Genomic DNA, 13,407 nt, shown 5'->3' on the forward strand with positions numbered 1-13,407 from the left:
ATGCACTTCCTATGAGCCTGATGCCCCTGGACAATCCACTGATGGAGTGCAGGAGGAAAATAATATTCCTTGTACCCTTTCCTCATAGTTTATCTAATTGTGTTACTTAATAAATGTAACACTCTTTACCATGAGAAGTATTACTATGAGATGACAGGATTCTTCAACAAGGACACCTCAACTTAAATTGGATTTCTAAAGCACGTTTCGATTTTGGAGAACAGTGACCACTCTATTTTTAAAAACAAGGAAAAGCATCTCTTTCAGATGATTTAGGGAGATTAGGGAGCCCAACATTTGCATAAGTAGGAGAAAGACTATGAACTTAATAATAACCTCTTTCTCATTGTACAAACATCAACAAGATGATTAGCTGCTGATTAATGTAGTTAGAAAAGGGTTGTGCCAACCTTCTTCTAAAATAAAAACCAATTGATTGTGTGCAAAGGTATTTTTAACTTAATTTAGTCAACAGAATCATAGAGATAGAACACACAAGCTGTTCATTATTATAGTCAGAAATGACAATGTCAACAGTATTCTAAAATATAAACCTATTATCTTCAACTTAATTTATTAAATATATATGAAATGAATTCAACTTAATGTATTCAATATAAATGTGTTGACAGAACATGTAGATAGACCTGCTCTCTGTTTTGTTATTCTGTGTTGTTAGAAACTGTATTCCTGATATTTGATATTACAAGTTCTTCGCTCGGGTAACTGTGTCTCTTTATTGCAATAATTCCAAGTACTTGTGAGTCATTTTTAATACATAAGAACCTCATGTATTGCATAGTAGAACTGATCCATAGAGGTTTTATTGCTTTGTGTGCTTTTTCCACATTACTATTTATAAAAGGGGATCACCAGACCTTTATTCTGCAGCACCAACCTTTAGGATAGTAATCAAGAGTCAGATGTTTGTACCTCCCAGGTGCCTTAACTTATTACCAAATCTACTGTCATCAAGTAGATTCTGATTCTGTAAAAGAAGCAGATACAACATGGAGGAAGCTGACTCTGACTTCAACCCACTTCAGAAAGGGAACTGTCCCCATCAATAATATCCACAGTACTAGAAAAATACCTACCTACATGGTCAGTTTGCCACCCCACATGCTCTTGCACCTATTTCTATGAACCGTTGGGCCCAATGTTTGTTGCAAATTGACTCACAGACTTTACTCATAGTTGTAGGGTTCATTAGGGAACTAGGTTATGAGGGGGGTGAGGCAAAGAATATCACACAATGCAAATCCAGGTTTAGTCCAATAGTCCCAAGCCAAATTAACAAGGCACAATTCTTCCTCAATTAGGTCAGACACCTTCTCAGTCAACAAGTGAAAGTCTAGATTCAGTTTAGCAGCATATATAAATCTCTGGTTTCCTCAATTAGTCCAGCAAACTTAATCTCAGAGCAATTCCAAGTCAGTTTTTTTATTCAGCAGGCAAAACCTTTAACTGTGGCTTCATCTCCATTGTTATTCTGGTTACATCTTGCCATGGTCTCTTTACAGAAGTGCTACAGTCTCTTCACCCTCTCTCCACGACAGTCTCTCACAGTGTGGAAAGCGCTCTCTTATATTGGTCCCACAGCTATTGATAATTTACAAGACCATGTGTCTCCAGTTAAGGTACATAGAGACAATGCCTCAATGGATGTTGTTGTGTTATGTGCCATCAAGTTGCCTGCAACTCATAGTGACCCTATGCACAACAGCCCTAAACCCTGCTCTATCCCATGCCAATCTTATTGTCTAGAACACACCCATCTACATTACCCCAGTCACTGAATCCATCCACCTCATTGAGGGTCTTTCTCTCCTGCACTGTCCTTCCACCTTCCCAAGCATAATGTCCCTCTCCAGGGACCAGTCCCTCCTTGCAACATGTCCAAAGTATGCCAGACAAAGCTCCAGAATCCTTGCTTCCAAGAAGGTACCTAGCTTCATCCTCCCCAGGACAAACTTGTTTTTTTCTCCTAGTAGTCCATGGTATATTCAATACTCTTCTCCATCACCACAGCTCAAAGACATCAATTCTTCTTCTGTCATCCGTGGTCATTGTCCAGCTCTCTGATGCATAGCAAGTAAATGCAAAGACCATAGCCTGTATCAGGTGCACCTTAGTCTCCAGACTGACATCGTTGCTCTTCAGTACTTTAGAGAGGTCTCTAACCGCAGACTTTCCCAATGGAATTCATCTTTTAATTTCCTGGCTGCTAGTACCAGGAGTGTTGATTTTAGGGCCAAGCAAACGGAAGCTGTTGACAATCTCAATCTCTTCACCATCCATCATGATGCTGCCAGTTGGCCCAGTGGTGAGAAACTTTGTTTCCTTGATGTTTAGCCTCAGTCTATATTGAAGGCTGCAGTCCTTGACCTTCTGCAGCAAGTGCTTCAGGCCTCAATGGTAAAGCCAGTTATCAAGGTTTCTAACGCCACACTGACCCTGTAGGATGAAGTAGAATTTGCTCATTGAATTTCCAAGGCTGTTAATCTTGAAAATGCTGACTGCTTCATCTTTTCCTCACAGAGTAGCTGATGAGTTCATGCCACTGAACTTTTGGTAAGCTGCCAAATTCTCTAACTGCTGCACCACCAGGGCTCCTCCATAGACTGCAATGTAGTAATACCACCTACTGTAAATGGATTCTGATTTCAGCAAGAAAACATTTCATGTAGTTCCAGGGAATCCCTCACTTGTAGTTAACACCGTTAGGACTTTGTGAAGTGAAATGATACAAGATATTTGGATTTTCTTTCTCCAAAACTGATAGCAATGTCAGAGGAAGAACTTTCTTTGGTGTTTAGTAAATGGATTGATTCCCAGGAATTTCTTTGAGACATACTTCAGGGGACTTGAAAGTCAGATACAAGCAAATCCATGCCTTGTGACAGACAAATGGAGATGGACAGACAGATGGAGATTCTCCTCTTCTCCAATGGAGTGTTAGATCTTATTCAACTTTTACTGTGTTTATTTAATGCAGTAAAGTTATGATCTTGGTATTCTGGATAAAAAATATCTGATGCTGAAATGTCTTTCATAGGAAGTGTGGTCCGGTTTTTCCTTGCTCATATAGGGAATTCAGGAAAGTGACTTTATGAAGATGAAATTTCACATAACTGAGTCCGTGTTCTTTCAGCCTGCCACCAGCTTTGCTCTCCTGGTGCATCAATTCTGGGAAATTTAGGCCACACTAATGTCAAGATGGATTGATATAGTGATTAACAGTGGGCTTAAGTGTATCAAAGATGATGAGGATGGCACAAGACGGCAGAATATAGTTCTGCTGTTCCTAGGGTCACAGTCGATGGCAACTAACACTGACAATAATGTCATTAAGAACTGTCATAACAAATTCTAGCACTTATTAAACACCAATGGAGTCAGTTTTGCTCCTTTTTGGAAATCATGATTCTATTTCAATAAGAACAGTCACTGAAAATGAGCAGTCCAGAGAGTATGTTTCTGCAAAGACCCTTTCTTGGCTTCAGGAAAAGTTGCCCAAAAGCATAATTCACAATTTGAGCAGCAAGCTTGTTGTAAGTATAATTTTGGCAAACCTGCTCACGTTTTTAAATATTTCATGACTTTTCTTACTCAGCCAAAAGGAATGCTATTAACAACAACAAAAAAATGTTCACTAGCTTTAAAATTAAAGTCTGGTGTTGACTCGCAAAACTATACCACCTTCTCTGATTTTCCCCATTGTCGGAGCATCGCCAGTCTCTGAGTGAGACTCCAACAAGCTGCCCTCTGCTTCGTCTGATTAAACTTTAACACACACCCAGCAGCAGTGAAAGGTGTCACAGAGGCGAGTATCCTTGTGCTAATGATGCCTTTTCTCCCCAGTCACAGCTGGTGGTGAAAGTTGACAAAGGCAAAATTATAAATGTTTTATATTGGAAAATGTTATGTGAGCTTAAGACATGGCCCATTGAGTAGGTCACTGCCAAGAAGTAAACAATAGACTCATTAAAGCTGTAATTAGTCATTGTTGGCATATTGTATTTTTAATAAGAGCCCCAGCAGTGGATGAAGTGGCTAAAATAATCAAGTGCTTTGTTAAATAAATAAACACAAAACCAGCTTTTTCCAGAGGCAGTCTTGTCTTTTTCCTTAGGATTTATATCTATGCCACTTTTGTTCTAAGCTATTGGGTGACTTCATTTGAGGCTAAAAGGTAACCTGTGTTGATGAATTATGTTATATTTTTATTATATTGTATCATTGGTCAAAATATTTTATTATAGCTCCCTATTTCCTGCCAAGTTCAGAGTAGATGGGCATTCAATTTGTAGCGGGCCAGGTATGTATACTTAGAACTGCAAATAAAGACCTTTCAAGTTCAAGGTTAAGTTATTGTGCCATGATCACATGGTTAAAGTCAACCTTCAAAACCCACTGGCTACCATTACATGAGGGTTCACACTTAGCTGCTGAGTCTGTGCTCCCTTTACCCAATCTCTGTCCCATCCCTGTTCCGCTTAAGCATCAGCCTCTCATCTCACCTCCATGAAGCCCACCCTGGCCAGTTTTTCCCCAAATCCCACATCCTTGTTTAGGTTTTCCACTCTTTTCTAACTACCTATCAGGCTTGGAACAATACTTTTTTTTTAATAGGCTTGATTTTAAATAATATCAAATGTGGTGTTTTGGCATGTGTTCATTTTGTCTCCAAATGCATAAAAGTTAAGAATGATGTATTAAAGCTTTTATGTTCTATTCATTCCCATAGCATACTTATTGCACAAGTAGAATTCTAATTCAGAAATTTGGACTAACACAAGCAGCTACATAATGCAGGAAGAGTCTTTGTAAAACAAATAAGCACTCTCTTTAGATTAACTCCCTTCTCCTTAGATATAGTCACCCCTTTCCAGCATTTATTAAACTCACAAATGCTTCTTGTTAAGTTAACCAGCCAAACATGACTGGCAAACATCCTTTCCCTGACAAAGAATTGGACTTCTTTTTCCTTATTCTTGGATTTACGGTTCTGTGAGTTCATTAGCATTATTTGAATAAGAAAATAATTTAATAAGGTGCCACTCGCACTATTTTCATAGATGTTTGCCTGTGAGCTGTAGATAGTATTCGATTTGGCTTCCTCGCTTCTCAGGAAGGCAGAGTTTGTGGGCAGAGGGTGTAATTATCTTGCCCTTTCTCAGATAATGAAGCAAAGATAGCAGAGGAACTTTGGCATGACTTCCTCAAAGCAGCAGATGGAAAATGAGCCCAATTTGCAAGATGACTAGGCCAATGTCTGAAAATGTAGTCAAACATCTTATTAGGCAAGGATTTCTTTAACATGAAGCCAGATCTTTTTTTCCTGTATGGAAACAGAGAGAGTACTGTTTCAATTTACATACATAAATTCAAGGTTCTCTCTTATGCCATATAATCATATTAGCCCTTTATCCTATTCACACATAGCCCTATCACGTCATATGAGAGGAACAAGAGAAAAAGAGATAGATTGATTGACTTCGTGAAAGGTAGCATGTTCGTATCATGATCAAAAAAGGAATGATCTCATCACTGGTGGCATTTAGCCCAATAAATTGGATGTGTATGACAGGAAAGAAACGACTTCTCCAGTGAGCCTTTGTTGTAAAAAAGGTATGTCTTTATGCGAGTGGTCAACAGTTCTCGCCTCGTGACCATGTGGTAAAGCTAGAGGTTCTAATCCTTCCTAGTGTCCAGACTTCCTAGTGTCCAGAAGGTAGGGTAATCATTCTCAACCTTAGCTACAAGTTAATGTTGTTGGGTACCTACTATCAAATCAGTTATAACTCATAGGGACCTATGAACAAGAGATCTCAGCCTTACCCTATCCTGTGCCATGATCGCACCGATATGCTCAACGCCATTGTTACGGTCACCGGGACAATCCATCTGACGAGGGTCCTCCTCTCTCTGATATGAGCCCTTTGTCAGTAACCACTTTTGGGAACCACCAAGTTAGGAAAACTCCTTCTCTAGTTCCTGGTGACAGATATTGGTGGCAAATCAGTTCTACCCCATTGCATCACAAGGTTGTTTTGAGTCTTGAAAGAGATATATTGTGAAAAATTATTTTAATATAACATTTTTTTTAAATTTCATTATTTTTGTGTGCGTGTACCGTCAAATCAGATCTGACTGGTACAGGAGGAGATTGTCCCTCCTTCCCCGGCAGAGCATCTGGTGGATTCAAACCATGCATCTCTGGGATTGGAGTTGCAGCTCCTTGCCACTAAGCCACCAGAGCTCCCCTAATATAACATTTTTTTAAAATTCCAAAGAATTTAAATTTGGGTTTGTTTTTTACTCCCCAGTTACAGTCCTGGATGTAAGAATCAAGAAAAACATTTAAAAAATTAATATGATTCCCTTAGAAAACGAAAGTCATGCATCTTAGTTCTGAACATGAGCAGAACTGCTTTTTTAGGTCAAATATTAATATTTCAAAAATCGCTGGAAGCTTGGTTTATTTAATTTAAATGTTTATATAGCATCTTTGGTGCCAGTAGTACATGTTCTCTGAGTGAATAAAATCATGTTTTGGAGGCTACTCCTAGGTTTCAAGGAAATAAAATTTAGCAAACATGAAGGAATAAAATTATGTGTAGCTGAAAGAAAATGTGAAGGTGCTGTAATAACAATCTTCAGCAAAAGAAGGCGTGAACTAGTGGTGTACCAAGCTTTGCTGATAGCAATCGGCAAAAGGACATGTCTAAACTGTAACAAGATCAGATTAGATAAATGGACTCTTAACCAGTGAATTTCTCCACGCTGGAACAAACTGCTGGAGGAGGTGATCATCTCCACTTTCCCAAATCATTTCCTCTACACGCGCTTTCAGTTGAAAGCAGTGATGTGCTCAAGTTTCATTCCATCCTGATAATTGTGATTTGGCAATACTGGGATCAGGACTCAGAACTGGTTCAACTCGGTTCTATCGTGGCCAGTGAAGCAACACCAGAACAATTTGACACCAGTCTCAAATTTCTAAAATACCCTAATAGGAAAACTAAGTGCAGCAGGAAAACTCATGGTTCAAAGATGAGCTAAACATAATCTCTTTCTTAGAAAATAATTCCAGCTTTCTCACAGAATAGTAACAGAATAAATCTCATGACCAGAATAGTCAGAAACTGCAAAGCCCCACTCAGAAATAGCACCTAGGTCACTTTGAATGTGTATGGATCTCTACTGCCCATCAGGCCCCTGGTTCATTATTCTTCCAAGTCTACCACTCCACGACTTCAACTATTATTTTCCCATTCAAGTTAGTATTCAAGATCATCCAAAGTTTTAAAATTTGAGTCTGTTTCAGGTTCACTACATTGGCCATAACCAAACCAAGTTCAAATTATTCAAAGCCCTGCCTTGGATAACCAACCTGCCATGGTTTTCCTCAATGAGTTTCAATTATATAATCCTAATTTAGGAACCTGTTTGGATATTATTAATACCTTTGATCAATACCATTATCAATACCTGTGACCAATACCTGGTCAAATAACAACTGTTGTTATAAACGAGAAATTGTTTGTAAAAATAAGACCTACAGAGTGAATTTTAGGAATTCAGATCAGAGAGGTTTTATGGGGATCCCTGGTGGCTCAGTTGGTAGTGAGTTACCCTGCCAACCTAAAGGTGGATAGTTCACAAGCCACTCCAAAGGAGCAAGATGGGAAACTTCTCCCATGGGGTTTATAGTCCCAGCAAACCCGCTGGAAGGTCAGCTATGAGTCAGTTCTGATTTAATGGCAAAGAGTAAGGGAAGGATGCCCAATAACATAGTGTGTTATGTGTTGGGGTGCTAAATTAATTGTTGGTGCTTTGGGTCCACCAGGTGCTCTGGAGAGAAAAATGATGCATCTCCTTCTGTAAAGACTTAGTCTCAGAACTCTGATAGAAAGTGACTATGAGTCAGAGTCAAATCAATGGCAGTGGAGTAGCAGGTACAAGGAATTCCTGAGTGGTTTTATTTTGAGGATTAGTGGATATAAGTTAGCATATCGTTTTGAAGATCTTTGAAACAGTTTTTCATTTTTTGAATACTAGTTCATTTACAAAATTCTAATACATTGTTTTGAATAATAGATTCTTTCCATTTCCCTCATCCTCCCACCCATCAAATTGTACAACTCCATAGTCAATCCCCACCCCCTGCACATCTTCATCCCTTTGCTTCCACCCTCCTCCACCCCCCCCCTTGGATCCTTATACTCATTCATTTTACTGAAGTCTAGTTTCTCTTAAAAATTGTTACTTTGGCTTCTTTGTCATATGTAAGAACCCATCGTGCAGTTAAATATCATGAAGATTTATTTCTACATTTTCTATTAACACTTCAGAATTATAGCTCTTATTCTTAAGTCTTTCTCTCTGGTGGCCTAGTGGTAAGAAAGCTGTGCTTCAATCCTCAAGGCACGTGGTTCAAATCCACCAGTTGTTCCATTGGAGAAGGATGAGAAATCTCCTCCTGTGTGATTAACTGCCTCTAAAAACTGTCTGGAGGGTCAGCAAACCCACTAGGTTGGTTCCAGCTCAAAGGTGCGCAGCAGCAACTATCCTTTGGGGTTATTTTTGTGAGGGTTTAGCTTCATCTATTTTCAGTTTAATTCTCTGAACACTTTCAAAATAAGGATATATACTTTATGATTTCATAGTCATCACTGATGAACATTGAATAAGTGAAGGAACAATTAGAGCCATTGTAAGTGATATGGAATAAGGGAATTATTGGGCGTGAATTTGTGAGAGCTGGCTGGGCAGTCTATGTGAAGCTGTTGCTTTTGCGGCTGTTACTGTAGATTGGTCAGGAGAGCCAGTGTGGAGAGAGGAAAATGAGCACGCAGTAGGGGGGAGGTCAAAGAGGAATGAATTGGGACAAACCGTAACCCATAAGGAAAAGTGGAACTTGCTTGTATACCTCACCATCTCTAACCTCAAAAGAACAGATCAACTGCACAGAAAGTTGATGTCTTAGCCATGAAAATGTGCGCTCACGCACACACACATAGTCTATAATTCAGAAAAACTAAAAAATGAGATCTTGTGCCAGCTGGGAGAAACTACAAATCTGTTTTTTCATTTTACTCTATTATGGCGTAATAGGTCTACTATACATCATTGACATTGTGTTTTAAGTTCAGCAGAAGTTTTCAGAGTATAACCCTGGGTGGATTTGGGTTTTCAAAGTTTGTTTCCATGATTGTAAAGTTATAATCTCTTCCTCTTCATCAATAAACATTTGAGACTATCAACTTAAAAAAATATATATTCTTCGATTACCTTTATAAACACAAGTCCTCAGAGAAGTCGCTTTGACTCTGCAATAGCACGTCTGTAAGGTACTGTTTCTTTTCCTTACTGTCAGTTTTACTCACTGCAAACCAAGCTGGAGTTCATTGAACTCACCCTGAAGTTTGGGTCACATCTGCTAAACAGCGTTTTAAAGCTTACACCAATTAGGGATTTGCTTCTTAATCATGGTTACAGGTAATGAATGCTAGGCCTTTGTTCCTGAGTTCTTCTCCAACAGCTTCCACTCAGAGCACCTGTCAATATTGTGCTACAAACAAAATACCTTTGTACTTGGCAGGCACCTGCTGAGCGGTAATGATTTGCTAATAGGAAAAAAATCAGGGGAAAAGTTGATCCGAGTGGATCAATGTTAATAAATGGAGGGATTTAAAAGCTTTTTCAATTCAAGTAAAAATGACTTGGCTCAGAGAGAAGCGCACTTTAATTATAAAGACTACTGACAAGCTACAGGGAGCTCTGGTGGCCTAGTGGTAAGAAGCTGTGCTATCAACCCAAATGCACATGTTCGAATCCAGCAGCTGCTCTATTGGAGAAAGATGGGCAATCAACTCCCATGCAATCTACTGTCTCAAAAAACCTACTATAAGGTCAGCTGTGAATTCATTTCAAATTGATGGTGCACATTAACAAGAAGGAGGCAAATTTACTTTTAAAAGTTCCAATTCCCTCCTGAAACATGCCTTCCATTCTACTGATGCCTAGGAATGCTTCCTAAAGGAATACAACTCCTTATCATTTAACTGTGACCTCTACGATGTGAATGTGGTTCTGGAAAGCAGTATATCAAGGTTAATTAGTGGGTTCCACTCACAAGTTCTCATTCAGGCAATGAAGTACTTGCTAAGAGTGCCAGATCTCAAAATGTATCTACTGGAACCGACTCAGGCTAAGCAAATAAAGACGAGTGAGGAAATAGTAAACATCTGTCCATTCCAAGCTTGACAGCTTTGTTGTTATTGAAAAGAAAACCTACAGTGAATATAAAGAGAAGCATCATTGGCACCTTCTTTGTCTGCAAAACACTACATGGTTTAAAATTAAGGAGGAGTGTGTCAGGATTGTATCTTCTCTCCATACCTATCGAATCTGTTTGCTGAACAAATCATTCAAGAAGCTAGACTCTGAAGAAGAATGTGGTATCAAAATCAGAGGAAGACTCTCAAGAACCTGTGTTGTGTAGATGATAAAAACTGGCTGGAATTGAGGAGGACTTGAAACACTTGTTGCAGAAGATTAAAGAATATAGCCATTTATATAGATTGCATCACAATGTCAAGAAAACAAAAATTCTTACCACTGGACCTATAGGCAATTGTATGATAGATGGAGAAAAGATTTAAACTATTAACAACTTTGTCTCTCTTGGTGCCACAATCAACACCCTTGGCATCAGTATGCAGGAAATCGGGAGATATATTACATTGGAAAGTCTGATTCTGACTAATAGCATCCCTCCATACGGATCGTTTCATCTAAATCACTCACCTTACAAATCAAGCAAGATGGTGAATCTTAACTGCTCAGGAGATTAATGCCATTAATCATGAAATTAGTTTTTTAGAAATCAATATAAATATTTCAACATTACTCTAAATACTGGGCATTAAGTTACATATTAAAAATACAACATAATGCCCCATATAGCCCAAGTGACTTATACATACCTCTAATGTGGCTAAAGACTTGAAGAGAAGAAATTGTTTAAGTATAGTTATTTAATTCCTGTTTCGTACCAGACACTCTTCTCAGCTTTGTTGAGTCCGGCAGTGAATAATGATGATAAAGTCCCTGAACTAACATGAGTTTACACTAAGCAAGGATTAAACAGAGCAGGTCAGATAATTGTTGTGTACCACCAGTTGGAACCGACCCATAGTTGAGCCTCTGGTAGGTTTGTTTTTTTTTTTCTATAATTATATTTTATTAATTTTCATAAACATTTACAGAGATTTTGGGCTTCCACTCATTCATTGTTGCACTATTCTCTCTACCCTCCTCCCAGTTTGTTCTTGTCCAAATGCCACAGTGCTTGTCAAAGCCAGTTCTGATTAATCTTCTTTGTCAGTGTATCCTTTGCCATTCCCTATCACTCCTCCCTGAGAGAGACTTCACCCTGAGTCATAAGGAAAAGGGGACGGCGTATTCTCTTAGCTACTTCCTGCTGAAAAGGGACGCTGTGGGTTTCAGGGTGAAGATCTTCTCTCACTACTCTAAAGGGCCCCTTTGGCAGTAGGAAACACATAGACTATTATGGAGATTGATTTTGGAATTCAGATGCACTCTTATTGATTGTGCTTGGCTGTACATGTACATATCCTTCAAGATGTATCATGGTAGGTTTTTAGAGATAATAAACTATATGGAAGGAGACTGCCCATCCTTCTCCCATGGAGCAGCTGGTGGAATTGAACCATGTGCCTCTGGGCTGTCAGAGCAATTCCTTACCATGAAGTCACCAGAGCTCCATCTTTAAAAAAAAAATTTTTTTTAGATATGCTAGGCTCTAGTGGTACTGTGGTTAAGGTATTTGCTGGTAGCCAAAACGTTGATGGCTTGGACCTAATAGCCACTCTCTAAAGATGAATGTCTGTTTCCATTAGTATTTACTGTCTTGGAAGCCCTATGAGGCAGTTCTATTTTGTCCTACAGGATTGCTGTAAATTAGAATTAGTGACAACAGATTAGGGTTAATTAGGAAAGTCACATTTTATCACCCAGAAGAAAAGTCTTCTTCATTAATAGAGTAAAAAAAAAAATTCTCCCTTCCACCTATCAAATCCACTTTTTATCACAAATAGTAACAGACATTAAACCTGTTAGTAATTAGCTGTCTCCTTTGTAAATCACAAAAGTTCATCTGTAAGATGAGAGGGTGGTGAATGAGATTGTATGGACTTTCTTCTGTTTCTATGATTCTTTGTTAAAGAGAGATCCATGAATGCTCCTCTGCCTGGGAGTGGAATGGCTGTAGAGATTACTGCCTTAGAAAGCCGTTGGGGCCCTTCTGCTTGTCCTGTAGAGTTGCTGTAAATTGCTCTTGATTCCATGATGACAAGTTTGGGTATTCATGGGTATTGATGATTTTAAATTGCTTCCCTTCTTGAGAAGTCCCTTCTTGAGAAGCCTTGGGGATGACACTGTAGTCTCTATATCTAAAACACGCCTTGGCTCTTGTGGTGTAGCTTGTGACACTTTGATAATGACTTCAACCCAGACATATTTCCGGAAACTCTGCAATCTTCTGGGTTTTGGCTTCCTTTTGGGTCCATCGAATCAAGAACTGATGAGACCATCAATCATTGGCAGGAATAAATAGCGAAGACAGTCTGCTATTTGATCCTTCCTGGATCATTTTAAAAGAAAAAAGAAAAAAAGAACAAAACCTAGTTCTTGGAAAAGGAAACCTTGCTGAGGTTTTTCTATTTCTCTTTGTGGTTTTGCATTTGCTGTGCTCGGGAAAGAATGTGGAGGCTACAGAATTTTAGGACTAAGAAAATACACAGTAATAAAACACAGGATGCAAAATTGTGTATATTGTTGTTGTTAGGTGCCATCGAGTTGATTAAAACTATATAAATAACAGATCAGAACTCTGTTCTCTCCTGTGCTATACTCCTCATCTCCAAAACACTTGAATCCAGTGCTGCTGTCGCTACCGCATTCCATTTCATTGAAGATCTCCCTCTCCTTTCCAAGCTATCCACCAATGAATGGCCTCCCCTAACAACATGCTCAAAGTATGTGAGATGAAGCTTCACCAGCCTTGCTTCCAAGGAGCACTCTGGCTGCACTTTTGCCAAGAAATATTGTTTGTTCTTTTGGCATGCCATGCCACAGTCAGTGGTCGTCTCCAACACCACAACTCAAAGGCATCAATTTTTCTTCTTTCATACTTACTCATTATCTAGCTCTCTGATACATAGCAAAAGACTGAAAATAGCATTGCCCAAACCAGATGCATCTAAATCTTCAAAGCAAGATTGTTGCTTCTCAGTACTTTGGAGGAGTCCCTGACTGCAGATCTGTCTAATGCCATCCATGAGGCCATTGACAATTTCAATCTTTCCTACATCT

Source organism: Elephantulus edwardii, unplaced genomic scaffold (genome assembly GCF_000299155.1).
Source record: "Elephantulus edwardii isolate Elephantulus edwardi_28Jun2011 unplaced genomic scaffold, EleEdw1.0 scaffold00103, whole genome shotgun sequence".
Lineage (NCBI taxonomy): Eukaryota > Metazoa > Chordata > Mammalia > Macroscelidea > Macroscelididae > Elephantulus > Elephantulus edwardii.